Source organism: Anser anser (genome assembly GCF_964211835.1).
Source record: "Anser anser genome assembly, chromosome: 6".
NCBI lineage: Eukaryota > Metazoa > Chordata > Aves > Anseriformes > Anatidae > Anser > Anser anser.
The window spans coordinates 38,357,876-38,374,644 of record NC_139726.1 but is presented as its reverse complement, the minus strand read 5'-3'; the positions used below and the strand labels follow the sequence as shown (position 1 = coordinate 38,374,644).

Sequence of the window (16,769 nt, the reverse complement as noted above, 5' to 3'; positions counted from 1 at the left end):
CCCTGTAATCACATACATCAATAACAACATCATGAGTCCCTGTCAACAAGAACAGAAGACAATCAGCCAAGTTGGCTCACTGCTAGACTGAGATAGTAAAATAAATACCATCATGCAAATTGAAAGGGAAAGGTCCTCCTGAAATAGGTTTCTAGAAGGCAAGACTTAAGGAAAAAAATGAAGCCTCAGTGGTTGACTCAACTGCCCATACTGGTCTTGTAGCTATTCCTTACTTTGGGGCAACCCCCTCATAGCTTTGAGCAGCAATGCTCTACGGGGTGGTGAACTCTTACCAAGAGATGGGATATTCTGTCAGCCTGAGGAAAGAAGTACAGATAAGAAAGGCTACAGAGGAGTGTCCTGGGCTCTACTCAGGGATCTTGGGCTGTCCATAAGATGGTGTCTGAAGCCAGCAGGCTTGTTTTAGAAGGAGTCATTGAGAGGAGCCTGGCATTCAGTTTTCAAAGGGTCTGGAGAAGGTGTTCTGTGTGACTTAGGAAGCTTCTTATTACTTCTGACGACAATCAGGTCATGAAGTTTTAGTTTCTTTTCTTTTCAAGATAACAGAGGAAGAGCTAAAATATACCATAAACTGAGGATCTTGTTTCCAGATTCCTCATAGGACAGGTATTGCTGTTACGCATGGGGTAGAATGTGCTTTCATTTATCTCATAAAATGAGCCTTCAGTGATGAACCAACATATGTCTTGAAAATACTGCTTTTAGTTCAGTAAAGCTGGATGCAGCGATACCAGAAATATTAACCACTGAAGGCTGTTAAAGAGATTCTTCATTGAAACTGGCAGTCACATTGGGAACCAGCTGTTGGCTGTAGGTAGATCATTTTCAAGTAGTTTAAAAAATCTAAAGGATAATTCTAAGTTTCTATAGCAAAAGCCAAGATAATTCCCTGAGTAGTCTCACCAAGAAAACCGCACAGATTCTTAACACAGTACTACCAGACATGATACAGGTTTTGTCTGTTATTTGTTGTACTTGAGAATTAAAGGAAGTGAAGTGAATTCTGAGCATGGGTATTGCAATTGGTACACAGTATGTGAAACTATAAAAAAAAAAAAGAAAAGAGTAAGTTCAGTTGCAGTCTCGAGAAATAGTAAAACCTCACTGGTTTACATCTGCCTATAAAGGTGCTTTATTCCAGCTGTCCATTGTAATGATAAAATACAGTCTATGTGATCATGGGCAAGTTCTCCCTGTGTGTTGACCAAATCCCTCTGAGTGTCTACTTTATAGATACAACTGTATTTATCTAACTAAAAGGTTGTTCAGAGCCTTTGAGGTTTTTGTATGAAACTCACAGTTGTATAAAACCAAAATATTATTATGCAATCTAAAAACAAAACCTAACATACCAAGTCCCTGGGTATGGTTAGAAGAGAGAACTTTACCCAGGTGGATGGCATAGAGATGATGTGAATACAACTTAGCTGGTAGAGTACACAAGCTACTGACTTCATGGTTCGAACAGAATTTAACCCATGAAAGTGCCAACTTCTATTCCAGTTTAAAATGAAAGTTGAAGTTGCTCTCCACTTTGAGGTAAGCTAATGGTTACAGTATTGAGTGTCTTCGGTAACAGCTGTTCACTTTGTCAAGCAAGAATACGGTATCCCTAATTTTGCATGAAGCCCATTCCTCAGGTTTTGGCTCAATAGTTAAAAACAACGGACTCAACAAATACCATGGTAGAAGATAAACAGTGCAACTATATTCTTCTGATAGCTATTTACTGCACTGTATGTGCAGACATCACTGGTTTTGCACAAGAGATTTGAACAGAACTGTAACTACTATTATATTGTCATGTCAAGAAGCAGGGTTGGATTGTACAAGTGCTTCAGAACTAATATCGTTAGAAATATCAATAGGAAAAATCAATAGCAGTTACTGATGTCAGAAAGAGACTAAATAGAGAAGATACAAAAAATATGTTATGAATTTGATTTTCTAGTTAGGGACTCTGATCCAGTGCTTGCTTTGAGCAGCAATTTTTTTTTTTTTTTTTTTTTGGTCTTATGTACCCTGTCCAGATGTAGCACACTTATGAATACTGTTTGTATATATAGTATATGTGATATTATACTTATGGATACAGATGCAACACAGCTGCAATAAATACTTGATGTACACATCTCAAATATTTTCCACCTTATAGTACAGTAGCCCGAAGGCCCTGGCAGACACTCTGTACCTGCTTGTTTATTCTTCTTCACACTTCCGAAGAATCAGCTTTACTTATGCAAGTACTAAAGATTATTCTTTTTCCTGAAATAACACTTTAAATAGCCTCATAACCTTCCCTTTACCCCCAGTTCATTCATTCCAGCTCTCAGTAACTCCCTCCCTACCACATATGGAAATAAAATAGTGTAACCACCTGGCACAAGTGATTGGAGTTACAGTTGTCTTTTGCATGCTTTAGCAGATGCATGGATAGGAGTGCTTCCTGAAGACCAAGGTTTCTCAAAATGCTATACACGATGACAAGCCTAGAGAGACAGACAAATGCCCTTGGTGGTAGACGGTGCTCAGGCTGAGGACTTGCTGGCTGTTATGGTGTTGGCTGCAGAATTCCCCCTGCGCCAAAACCAAGAGGCTCTCCAGGATCAAGAGCTGCCGTTTTCATTTTTCATTCATTCAGAGCATCTGAAGAGCGTCCTAGCAATGCTCCAACCCACGATATTTAACCCCCCTCCCAACACTCCCAAACTAACTGTGAATTATACAGCAGGAGAGGTGAGTGTATTACTTCAGGGAAGGGAATGTTGCCTGCTCCTCTTATTTGGACACAAGAACATAAAAATACCAGTGGACATCATTACATAATGCCTACATCTGCCTCAGTAAGTCCCTAAAGCAAAAGGCTGTTTATTCTTGTTCTGTTCCAGGATCAATTCCAGCGCATAAGATTGTCCTTGTTGCACAAAAATGTAAGCATCCATTTTAAAGTACTTCAATGGCTTTCAAGGAATGAAAACAAATGAGCTATGTATTAGCTATATATTATTTATTTATTTATTTATTTTTATTAAGGTGTCAGGAGCAGAAGAGCTTCTTTTACTCCAGAAGGAAATAGCCTTAGATAATCATTAAAAAAGTGCCAGTCTCACAGTGGGGGCTGCGTTTACTGCCTGCTCTGATTTACTGTGAGACAGATAAGTCAGGGCAAGCAGCAGGGATTTTTAAAGCTGACTTCTCTTTTTGGCTGAACACCTATAAACTGTCACTACCCTGTTCTCCCACCCCAAGCCTGTGAGAGGAAGGAAGTGTGGGCTAAGCCATTTACACAGAGCACTTCAAAGTCTCTGTTAGGACCCCACGTCAGCTCCCAGCCTCATGCTTACTGGTAGCTGCAGCACAGCGACCCTCCAAGCACAGCTCCGGCATGGTGTATGTGTGTGAGGATGGCAGTGGTTCCTTTTACTGAGGCGAGTATCTTTCCATTTCATCGCAGATTTTAATAAAGAACTTGGGAAACTGACATCCAGAGTGGATGTATGTGAATGAAAATTGATCAACAAATCTACATATGGATCAACAGATGCTAGCAGCTGACTCCTATTGCAGTCTTGCACTCACCTGGCAGTTTCTCTCTGAGTAGGACTATCTTTACCTACAGCTGAAGACCCCACCTTTGCGACTCATTGTTGTCAATTTAAAAAAAGAAGTATAATGAATATAAAGTTTCAGCCACTTACAGCACAGACTTACAATACTTTGTTATTGTTCTTTTATCCCAGGACTGCAATTTCACTCTAACACAGGCAAGAAGCATTACACTACAACCAAGAAAAGTAAGAAATGACCAGTAAGTATTTCCAGCGCTCCCTTTCCACTTTTACCCCCAGCTTTATTCCTCTCAAACGCAGTTTTAAAAACCAGTTATTAGTTTTAAGCTAAAATGTTTTGGATATGGTTGAGGATAATGGTTACCCTGCACAGGCTATTCCTTCAGAAACCACACTGGTTAGATGCCGTTAGGAGAAGCACACCACTTTCCTGCCCCTTTCTTCAAGAAGATCTTCTCCTCAAACCTATTTTAGGAGCACTCTGCCACTTACTGATTCAAAACATGTTTTACAGACCTCTTAGTCAAGTTTTTGGAAGTGTGATAGCATTTGCAAGGGCAGCTGAGAAGTCTTCTTTGTCCCCCATCATTAAGATAAAAGTGTCAGACTGCAGCGAGATACAGGGTCAGATGTTTCCCATCATTCCCACAAGTAGTGGACAGCCCATGTGAGACACCATCTTGCTTTCTAACACGAGTCTCAGTCTTTAAAGCCTTTTTGCAAAGAATTAATTCAAGCTGACAGAACTGTAATAGCAGACTGTTTAAAACTTATTTCAGGTTATTTGCCCTGCCAGGTGGTAGGCAGTTATTTATATGCAGATGTAGAAGATCATTGCTCTGCAGGTTTAATGAAATCCTGTTTATTTTACTCAATACTAAATCAAACGAATCAGCCATTTCTTTTTTTTTTTTCCTTTTCAACTTGAGATGAAGATGACCTAAATCTGAAGGGAGTAAGTACTGCAAAATGTAGTCCAACTAGGATAATTCACTAAAACAGTTAAGAAATTGCTTGTTTTAAAGATGTAGTTTAAATAAATACTAATCTTATTTTTAAAAAACTTTCTTATTTAGACAGGTGTTTTGCTAGAAGTCTCATGTTTGTACATAACTAAGATATAGTATCCTCAAAATTTAATATAAAAATAGTTAAACACTTTGGAAGAATAAATTAGGAATTACTGTGCAGTATAATAAAAGTAGTCTTCATTTGCATGTGCTAATTAATTTCTACTTTATCCCATCAGCATTTGGGAGTAGTGGCCTTATTAGCTGGAATGAATTTGCTTATAGTCTGAAACTAAACACTGAACAAATTCAGTGAAGGTCACCCTTTTTCCTTTCAATTATCAAGGTTAATTATAAAATTAATTAGGTCAATTTGTAACTTTGATTAGGAGAATATACCTTCTTTTGGCTTTGACATAGAATCTGGATATACAATGAAAGATTTTGACTTCTGTACTCAGTTCGGTAGTTTTGCAATGTCCTTCTTATACACATTTCCAGGTTTTAACTGCCCAAATGACACCAGATAATTGAACTCATATTGGAGCCTGTAAGTATGTTTTATCTTGTCATTATTCTTTTCTTGGTGTAATTCAGTAACAAAATTTGTCTCTATAAAATAGATTAACAACTTCAGTGGACACATTAAAAGTTAAATTGTTTGTGTCCTTTTCATACACTGTCAGGTATAACCTAGAGCATCTGCATCAGTAATTGGCAGAACATTACCTTTGTTTTGGGTTATCTTCAACAGTTTCACTTTTTCCCATAGTTGTCCTAAATATTCTTTCTAAGCTTTTATAAATGAAATGAGGAATAGGTGGGGACATGTATTTTGCTTATATTTTCTGCCTCAGCATAGCACATACTTAAAACTGCTAAGGCTTGATCCCAAACAGCGTTAGGACCCCATCATCATTGACACGTGCACCCTAAGCACAGACATTCTCCTCAAGAACATGAGGTTTAAATAAACGCAGGTTAATTGGCAAACAGAAAAAGGGCTGGAGAATAATTTATTATCCCATTTACTGGTGGGTAACAGAAATTGTAACCAATTTGCCCTCTGGGACAAATTTGCACCTGGATCAAGAACTTAATCTTAGTCTGAAATTCACTGCTTTAACGAGAAGAAAATCTTATTTCAGTTGTAATATGACCCTTCCCTGATTAAAAGGAACACAGAAAGCATTAGCAGTTGACTTCTATAACCTTCTGCCTTTTGGCAATTAACAGAGGGACTAATTCTGCAAGATAGAGAAGGCTTTCTGAGTGGCAGCAAACATTTCTTTTTCCTTTCATGGCCAATGAGTTAGAGGCCTTGGCAATACTGAAGAAACTCTGAAGTATTGTGCCTGTTTAAAAGCGAGAAAAGAAAATGTCAGGATGAGTACCAAAGATTGGTAGTGGTTTGCATCTACATCATAAATGGTAATTAAGCGGTTGGATTCCACTGGGTCTCTGGGAAGTGTGAAGGCCTCCTGAAGTGACAGCTTTGAAAGGAAATTTCTGCTTGGGCTCCATTTATTCTGATGATTCCACTCAATTTCTCTGCTAACACTGTATTTTCATTTCGTGACTGTTTCAGACATTCCTTGACTTCTCCATATTTTCAAAACACTTTACATTTTCTCTAACAGCAATGTATCAACTGGGCACGAGCTAATCCTAATTACCTCCCTCTTCTGCACAGATTCAGTTTTCAGGGCTTGCCTGATGCTCTACTGCAGCCACCACCACCTCCCGGAAAGGGGTGCATGACACTTTTTGATGCTGTACGTACACACCACTTCTTAGCTGGACCTTTTATGAGCCTGATTTAGCCCCCAAAGCAGGAAACTAGATCAGAAAAAAGAAATGGACTCTTCTCCTAGCACAATTGGGAATACCTTTCCCTCCTGCAACCTGACTTATTTTCTACAAACGCCCTGCCAAGCTGTACCTTAGAGAATAGCTTCTTATTTAATCTATCTTATTCCATAAAGGAGCACAATGTGTTTGGTTTTTTTTTTTTTCATTTTAGTCTGACTGACAGCCAGCTAGTATGCTCATCAACCTCAATGAACTCACTGCATCTATATGAAGATCCATTTGACAGCAACCGTGAACCCTTTCAGTGCAACAAAAGTCACCTAAATATTTAAAATTCTCCCTAAAGCAGGACAGGCAGTCTAGAAGGCACCAACATCTCTTCTGGACTATTTGCTTAATTGAAGATAGATCTAACTAGGTATAGCTGTTTCCCTTACCTTGAGGTTATCAGGGATAGAGACCTTCAGTTAGCCTTAATTCTCCACCAGCAGTTTTCTCTTTTAAAATACAAGGTTTACATAAAAAATCCCACAATAACAAAAAATAAAGGTTTAAATGGAGCTCTTACTCTTTTCTTTACTCATCAGCTTTTGCCATATGCAAAGCCATTTTTTTAAGGGATTATCGAAGTCTTCCCCACTGAAATTATTGTATCCTAGCTAGTCTTTAGCTATTGAACAGTCTGCTTTTCTTCCATCTGCTAGCATGCTCCTCCTCCTTATTTGCTGTTTTCATATCATCAGTCTATGTTTGCACTCCTCCTGTGCCTTCCTGTGGTTTTTCAACTGTCTTGTCTTCAGCACATGATAATCCAGTGGCATCCTCCTTGACTATTAGAAACTATACGGACTATTTCATTTTAATACTAGAAACAGGAATGAAATCAAATTCAAATACTTGTTACCTTAACTAAGAAGAAGACCAAATAAATATCCCCATACGTATGCCCTGTCCTTTCACTGTCTATAACTATGGGTGGCAATGAAAAACAGAGCAAGTTATTTTCTTTTCTTTGGTGAGCAATAGTCAGAAATGTCATGACCCAGAAAATAAAGCAAACTGACAGGTTTGCTTGAAGTTTCGTCAGGGAGTTGCAGATCTACCTGTCTTAGTGTCTAGGTGGCTACAGCTTGTATTATCTGTGCCTTAAAAGCTCAAGCAATCTGCAGGTGTCACCTGAAGAATTCCAGCTGAGGAGGCTACGTGCCACTTTGGTCCTAATTGTTCTGCTGAACTGTTTGCTTTTGCTTGTGGAGATTAGGGTGTGCCAGCATGCCATGTAATTGTAGGACTCTGTCTGCATAGTACAAGTTGCAGAAAAGAAGCTTACATTTTCTTTTTAATAAGTGAAATTTATTTAAGCATGTATACTCCCAGCTTGTCAGCTCCCTGCTGCTGTAGCTTAGCTTTTGTGCCTTACCTTGTCCTTAGACGAGTCTTGAAGGTCACTTGTCTACACAGCAAGCAAATGTTTAAAGTGTTCCTTAGCAGAATGGGAACCCTTCTGCTAAACTGTTGTGTAGCCCTTAAAAACATAGCTAGTGGTGATCGCATAACAATATCAATCATTGCTTCATCCTCACAGTCAGTATTTAGAAAGAGCTTTGAGGCTGGGAAATATTGCTGTGTTCAAAATGCTTCTGAATGGAATAAGCAAAGTGCTTGCAAAAGCACTCTTAAAAAAAACACAAAAATGAGCATTTAATGTTATTTATGGAATTCCATTGGTTATGTTGCATTTTACCCATCCAGAATGTAGGCAGTCATGACTGCAGTGATATGGTTATGGATTAAATGTGTGCATACTGACAAGAGAAGGGGAGCCTCCAGCATCAGCTTGCAGTGACTGAAACCGGGAACAGATTGGGATTTGACTGGGAGCGAAGATAAAACAGGTGGCTTTGTTTAGCCAGGACTGGGCACCAGAATATGCCTCATTCTGCAAATGTGACTGAAGTAATGTTATTTTGTGTGACCAATAGTACGTTGGACAAGTCTGTGAACGAACACATTGAGTAGAAAACTCCCAATCAAAGCATGCTTTTTACTCCCCTGTAACTAAAGCCTTTGTTCTATAGTTTATTAACTAACTGTGCTTACAGAAAGGTACTTTTAAAGGGAAGGCCACCAAAAATTACAATACTGAAGCTAGAGTGCAATTTTTTATGCAATTCAAGGTAATTTTGCAAACGGACACAGCCTTCTCACTGAAAATGTAATCACCACATACATGGGGTTGATAGCTTGAGCCAAGTTAACATCTCTGTTAATGCTTTCATCTTAGGATGCTGCAGCTTAGAATGCAAGAACAGCAGAACTCAGCACAGTAACTTTGTCAATTATTACAATATTTACTGCGTTTCATATGAACAAGATGGATTTATATTGGCTGCAAGGGGCCTGAAGGAATTGCCTATTGAATTTTTTTTCCCCCTGATGCAAATTCTGGATTCAAGGTAGCAGACGAAAGGAGCTCTACTACCCTATTCTCCTGTGTTCACTTTTTAGGCAGCCTGAAGCTCGAGTTTGCTTCAGGGTACCAAGGAGCTGGTAGCAGACACTGCACTAGAACATCAGCCTCCCATAAATTCAGCCAGACATTTTCTCTTTTGCAGGACATTGTTGGGGAAATGATTGTTCATAAGCTCATGAGCAGTAATGCAGATTTCCCCTGCTCAGTGAATAGTCTTTGTTCTTCTGAATAATTATTTTAAAGTCAAAAGTGAACAGGAAACTTCACAGCGTTTTCTCTAAATTATCATGTCTTAAAACCTGTAAGAATTTTTCTCCATATGAGATACTTTGCAAAAATACAGACATCTGCATGACATTCAATGTCCTTTTTACTATCTCTTGACTGGCTGCCTTTAGCTGCTTTTCTTTACGACTGCTAGAAGCTTCAGTCCTTTTATCACTTCACTCCTAACCTAAGGACTTTTTTTTTTTTTTTTCAGCTCAGAGTAACTGTGTGAAAACAGTTTTCCATCTACTTTTATCAAAAGAGTGAGCCCTGCATCTCCCCAAGGCTGGGGCAGTGGCACATCAGCAACACAAGTTCTCTTCCTGGCTCAGAAGCTGCACCTACCACTCATGCTCTCATCCTCCAACTCACAGTAAAAGGCAGACTGTAGAAAATACCTCTAATACACAATTGCAGCTTTTTTTTTTTTTTTTTAAAGCAAACCAGCAAAACCTGTGTTTGAGGGAGCATCGGCAAGCAAACACAGAGCGGCTGGCAGTCAGCTTCCCTTGGAGCAATACGTAGCGATTGTTTGTTTATTGGTATCACGCTAGTTTTGAGGAATCTTAACCAAGATGATGGCCTCATTTTGCTGTAAAAACACATACAAGAAAGCAAGCTATATTGCAAATAAAGTAACCTGACATGTGAAAAGAAGCCCTGACAACCTGAGTTGACGGGTGGAGAGCAGAATGTGAAGTGACAAACCCAAGGTCACCCTGAGCCTGTGGAAAATGGGCTATAAGCACTGTCTAGACATGCTGGTCAGACCAGTCTGTGCTTCTGCTGACAAGTTTGGGGGATAAAAATTAATGTACTTAATCTGAAGAGTATGAGCTTTCATCTGTTAAGGAGGAGAACCACACGCCTTCAGTAGGAAAGAAAAACATACCTCAAGATGTTTAATGGACACACCAGGAGAGAGGAATTATAAAATATTTCTGACTATCTTGCTGATACATTGAGAAGAATTTGTATTCTGCAGCAGAATACAGGACAGTTTGTGCTACTTTCTTGTAGTAAAACACCATAAAGAAACAAATGGTAATTATGTGCACTTCCTTTATATGCAGCTGAGAGATACCTTTAAATACTGTGACAGCTTGCTAATGTACCACTGTATTTGAATAAATACCTGAAATAAATAGGTTTATGAAACCTCTCATAAACTGCCAGGTGGATAAGGGGCTATTATCAAAGTACCATAACTTACTCACTTTTCTCTTTGTACAAGCTGTTCCCGACCAGACTGATAAGTGACTAAATGCAGATACAGAAGCAGACACAGCATTTCTAGGAAAGGACACATACTTCCATGATAGGAATTCACCTAGGCTGCACCAGAATATGAAGACCAAATATCCCAGGGTAAATATCTGAGAGTTGCAAGTTAGTTTTAAGTAATTAACCTTGGGATCCTAGAATTGCAGTCTTTCTCATCTCTTATCTTGGAGGTCAGTTGGAGGCCAGTCTTAAATACTGTCTGCTGCTAACTCAAACATCAACATCTGAACATCTTCCCTTTCAGTTGTACATGACTGGATGTTTTAAAAGATATTGCTATAAATTACAGGGTGATTTCATGATTAGGAAACAAAAACACAAACGCAAACGTATGAAACCTTCAAGAGTGAACCCAGTCTGATTTTTTTTTTTTCCACCAGGATATTGTAGCAATCTTAAAACTTGTTAACTCAAAGTCTCATTATTTTCCAAAGAGAGTGACTGTTTTCTCATTGCGTGGCAGCTTCCCAGGCAGATTGTCTCTGAGAGCAGACTGCATGGGGCCAGGCAGCTCAGCCTCCGCAGGTGACACAGTTTGGTGGCTCCATCAGTGCCAGGATGGCCAGAGCAGTGAGAGCCATGAAGCAGTGCAGCTTCCCCACCTCACATGCCACCTCCAAAGTCTCTTCCCATGGGACCTGTCCCAGTTCTCTAAAGCTGGAACAACAGTCAAAATATCAGGCAGCTTTTCCTTCAGAATTATCTTATTTTCCATGCCTTGTCTGCTGCTTGGACTCTTTTATTTCTGTTACTTTTTGTATTTAAAACACTATCCTGGCATGAGATGTTTGTGTGATATCTAAACAATAGTGGGGCTATGGATGCTCTCAAAAGAACAGTGACCTTTAAGCATACATGTGACATCTGTAGGAAACAGCTGGAAAACATATCAGGTGTTTCTTCAAGTGAAAGTGCAATGTAGTGTTCCTGCAAAGGCTTTTTTAGACCTCTTCACATCATGCAGCACACAGCAGTGCTATTCATTAAAAAACAACAAAAAATCCTCTATTGAGCTGTATATTCTAATGCAGAGAATTTAGAGTTGCACAGCTTCCCGTAGGTGAAAGAAATAGTGCCAAAAAAAAAAAAAGAAGAAAAAAAGAAGAAAAAGACCAATGAACTTTTTACTACTGCTTTAGGCTTCCAAGCACTCATTTGCCACAAAGCTTCCTTTTAACAACCGTTTCTCTCTCTGCTAAATACGTGCTACTGAAGTGACTCCTCCTGACTAATCGTTCCTCAAGCATTTGCACACATTAGCTAATTGGTTTGCAGGGGTTAAAGTGAGTGGTTAGTAAACCTCTGATAATACTGGGAAGCATTCAGAGATTCAGATGATTAGCCAATGTTTTTCTAAATGCATCTCAGCCCTCTCTGGCTAAAACCTCAAACATTGCACTCGTAATAAAGATCACCACTTTATCTTGTTTCAGGTTGGCCATAAAAGCAGCAGGTCTCTTGCTCATGTTATTGCCTCTTGGTTTACTTTGAGATACTTTCTATATAGACAAATCATTCTTATATACAGCTCAGATTTTATGGGCAAACAATCTACCTAACAGCAGCTCTGGGAGGGATTCTGTCCCAGACTTCAGGGTGTCACACTCTGGATTGGCTCGTGCAGCCGTGTTAGGCAGCCGTGACAGGGTCCCCATGGCCATCACACCGTCACTGACACCTCATCCCCTCGCTCCACAAGCAGCACATGGTGCACAGTGTGGGTTTCTTTTCTCACAGGCTGCATGATGGGTACAGCTCACGACATGCACGACCCCTGCACAGATGAAAACAAACCAGTTTGGGGCAAGGGGGAGAGATTTGTGGGTGTGGACCTAAGAACAACCCAACCCTCGGGTCTGGCTCACCACGTCCCACTGTGGAGCAAGGGCAGGAGAGGCTGGAGTCGCTCTGTCTGCTTGGCCACGTAAACACGCCATAAAACAGGGAGCCTGGGTCATTCCCTCAGCGTGTCGGGCTCCTAGCCCTTGCCCCTGCAGCTAAAGCGAGGCTGAAAGACAGTGAAGGATTTGGCTGTCACCTTCAGAAATATATGAGAACTCTCCCCTTTTCCCCTGTCCCTGAACTCCAGAATTGTATTTCATTGCTATCTGAGCGATCAGAGAAAGTTTAACCTGCAAAATTATGCACTGTAAATGACAACCATTTTCCTCTCAAGGTGAAAGACGTAGAGACTGAGAGAAAGAGAGGCCCAGTTTCCATGGCAACCTGATGAAACTTACACGCCATAGGAAAATATCATTCTCCAAAAAAAGACAAAACTTCATGGACAAGTGGTACAGTACATCAGAAAAGGAAATTGCGATTTTAAAATGAAAAGCTCATTTGCATTTATGGTTTTGAGTTTCATTTTCTAGTTATAAGACCCAATTGTGCACAATTTAGTGGAGAAAATTATATTCAACATTTCAGGTGAATAATGTAGATTAAGATCAAATTTGCCTCGAAGAAGTTCATTGCGACAGACTCAGGTGCAGAGCAGGCAGGAGGGGATGGATCCTGCTTTAGGTGCACTGCCATGAAGCTGGGATAATGCTACTGCATCAGAGAAGCTGGCTGGCATTTTACATCCCCTATGAGACGTTACAAAACCAGAATCTGTCCTTAATTTTTGAGATTCCTACCACAGCCTGCAATTTCATCCAGTAAAGTTATACCTTCTAGATTCCATGTTACCTTTGATACCATCAATCACCATCCATTGTAAGCCACATTGCATAGGAGAGCATTTTATGATGAGCATTATCATCGTAATATAGCAAAGAGCATTGTTAATGAAGCGTGGAAAAAGAATAAATTCAGCTAATGGGTATATGTGTCAAATTTCAATTAGGGATATGTTGGAAAGTGAAAGAGAGAGACGAGCATACAAATTAAACCTTTGACCTTCAAACTAAAGGGAGAAAAACCTGAGAGAAAAGAGGGATGTTCAGAGATGATTTCCTTGCTGAATGCCGAAAAGTCTGAGCAGAAACTCTGAAGTGTTTTCTCTAATTGCCACTATATAGAGATTGACTCAAAAAAAAAAAAAAAGTTTGGTTCAGCTAGTTTATTGACAGCTATGTTGCTGTTTGTGCTATTTACTGCATGGGGGAGATATAAAGACTGTGAGGATTTTATGGTGATGTTAGACAAAATCTCACCTACGTGACGCCTGGGCAAAGAATATTAAAACTTATCCTTCCCCACCTGTGAAATGCCAGTGGGAAGAGCCTCCTTCTTGCTCTTCTGCGGGGTGCCCACCTGGGGCAGCACTAGGACAAACGCCTCTGCCTGTGCCCCGCTAGAGTCAAACGCCAGCCAGCATCTCGCCCTCATTGCCAGCCTTGCAAGGAAATAAAATCCATTTGTATTACTTCCCCCCTAATCAATTAATACTTCTAAGTGCGAGAAACAGTAGAACATTTGTCTGGGAGACCAACCCTCTGTAGATCTCACAGCACATTCCTGAGTAGTTGCCATGGATTTTTTTTTCCCACAAAAAATCAGCATCGTGAAGATTTCTCTTTACTCTCCCTGCTCACAAAAGCCCTTGGGCCCTTGATGGTGCAAGACTTTCTTCTCATTTCCAAATATCCTTCCTGCCATCCCGGGGCGGCCACCTGCTTTATGGGTGTATGAAACCAATTTCAGATTCAAACACTGTACGGTGCCCTAGTTTGAGTCAAATTCAACACAGGAAAGGTTATACTGCTACCTGCATATAGCAAAATACTGAAAGTGATGAAGGCAACCCAAGAAATCCCCATGTCTCAGAGGAACACGTTTCTTCAGAGTCAAGGCAAGCAACCCCAGCTGCCCCAGGAAAGGTCCACATGGGCCAGGAAAGATCTTGGTGCCCTCTGGCCAGATCTTTCATTTAGATGCTGGGCTGGGTGACCACCACACCACACACGTACCCCACTGCATACGCTTGTAAGTGACAGAAAATTTAGCCATGGTGTACGTGCAAAGTGGCCTTTGCATCACTTCCCCCTTCCTTTTACACAGTTACAGCTGGTGGTGATTTACCACAACCAAGAGAAAACCTACCTCGCTGCCCTCGAAAGCAAACACTTCCCAAAGGACTCAGAGAGCTCAGTTCTGCCCCCACACCGTATGGGGGAAAACTACAAGACTGAGGTTTCTTTTTGTTTCCATCTACAGATTTGAAGCGGAATTTTTAAACACCGCTATGCCTGTATCTCAAATACTGGATTTGTAGTAAGTATATGTAAATGACTGGTATCAAAAGGATATATTACATGAAAAAAAATGTTCCTCGTCTTCAAAAGCTTATGAAAAGACTAGAGAAATGTTGAATTTATCCTTCATTCAGAATTACTAACATTTTTCTTAGTAATTTTTTCCCTGACACATGCAGCTAAGTATTATTGGCATGATTACTCTTAGCATTTGATAATGGAAGTATGGAAAGCAAATTATCCTGTTAAGTCATAAGATATCACTTCTGTTTCATGACTGAATGATGTATGTCCCTATAAGTAGGTAATACAGGACTATTTTTAAATGACAAATTTTGCTATGACAAATCCTGCAGCCTGAAAACTTAAACTCTCATTCTTCCACTCTGGTAGTGAGTGTTTAAAAATGCTTTTTTACTTCTTCTGTATTTACTTTTATTGTACTGGTAGAAATACAATATTTTCAGTAGAGTAGCTTCTTTGATATAGTGACCATCTACGTGTTTATTTCCAACCATTTTGCTTGGTTTTAATAGGCTAAGTGGGTCACACTGTTATTGGATAAAAATTGTATTGTGAAGCTTATCTCCAGTGTTGACATTCTCATTCACAAGTTGGAGGAAAATGAATCTTCTGTGAATCTTCTCCAATATTTACTTTAAGCTTCTGTGTAAGAGAACATCCTTGCCAGAAAACTTTTTGAATAGCATACTTGGGGAATGCAAATTCAACAGGAAAGCTACAACAGCAAATTGAATTGCTTTTCTTCATTGGGTGAAAATTCATCAAGCTCTGTGTGAAATCAAGAAAGTCAGGAGGAATTGTCCATGTAGCTTCTTTCAGGACATAGTCACAGGGTCAAATCAGTTTTATAGTTCTCAAAGATTAAAAATAAAAGTCATTATATTTCTTGGAATGTCATTCAACTTAAATCAACAAGTCTCTCATGTTTAAAGTCACAGTACATTTCAGAGTTTTTATTTGCTCTTAGGGTTTTGACCCATTGGAGCGGTGTAGTCATAATTTTGAACCTTTAAGAAAAAATCCTGCAACTGTCTTTAGAAATGAAACCATGCATAAGCTGAGGTTCTCAGCTTATATTTCAAAATATGCTGTAAAATACTGGACACCGAAAACAGTGGGCCTGGCAGCAATGCTGTTATGTTGCCCACCCTGTAGACTTTGTAGGCCCCTCTTTCCTAATGCCAGGAAACATCCAGACCCCAGATCTGATTTTCCTGGACTGTTTTGGATCTCACCATCTTGCAAAGGAGCTCAGACATTTCTGTGGTCAGATACAGCAAGTCTGCACTGGGAAATGAGATCCTGCAGTTTCTCACCTGGCTTGTACCATCACAGAACATGGCATAAAGATGCAGGTACCCAAGCAAGTACCCAGGTGAGTGGTCCAGCAGAATACTAACTCAGAAGTTTTCAGGAGAGGCTCCTTGGGAGATGAGTACCACAGAGCCTGCAGGGCACTGACACCTCTGTATCCTCTCTGTTGTTCCACTTCCCTCGGTGTTTCAGAATGGAAAACTTTTGCCTGTTTAAGCAGATTTTTTTTCAAAATAGCTTCAAGCTTCAGATAACTTTTTGCTTTCCACAAGCAGCAGAGGTGACTGAGTGCTACAGGCAAGAACTTCCTGCAAGAACTTATTGCCAGGCAAGATGCTCACAACTACTACACCTTTTGTTAAAATCAGTGAGTGACATCTCAGCCCAAGGGCACTTCCCTGTTCTGTCATGCTAGCAAGGATGGAGATCTGCCCTCCTAGCCAGCTATGGACTTCCTTGTCGATTACAAAACGTACCTACTGCGACATAAATCTAACATTGGGGGTGGTGTCACCAAACATGGAGACGTTCATCAGTACAGTAGAGGGAGGAGCTGGGTGAGCTTGAGAAGAAATTAGCCTGCTTTAATTTAGGTCTGGAGTTCACTATGCTCCAAGAGTCAAACAGATCAAGTGCAATAAACAATTTGTTGCCAAGACAAAGGATTTATACACAGTGTGTGCATGTTTACATTTTACATCCCTAACCTTGCCTCCAAAGCAAGGTGCCAATTTTGAAAATGACATCAGTGAGAAAAGGATGAGTATGACTATCCTTAGCTATAAATCGAAGG

The 16,769-nt window shown here is 40.0% G+C and overlaps 1 long non-coding RNA gene across 2 annotated transcripts; it reads left to right on the top strand.

The window, feature by feature from the left end:
* The first annotated feature begins 2,523 nt into the window (after positions 1 to 2,523).
* Positions 2,524 to 10,889, top strand: LOC310902106. 2 transcript variants are annotated; one of them, XR_014586490.1, is made up of 4 exons: positions 2,524 to 3,449; positions 3,762 to 3,829; positions 5,102 to 5,150; positions 9,367 to 10,889. It is a non-coding gene; the product is annotated as an uncharacterized lncRNA (long non-coding RNA). The 2 variants fall into 2 exon arrangements; XR_014586491.1 differs by lacking the exons at positions 2,524 to 3,449; positions 3,762 to 3,829 and adding an exon at positions 4,264 to 4,545.
* Positions 10,890 to 16,769: the final 5,880 nt, after the last annotated feature.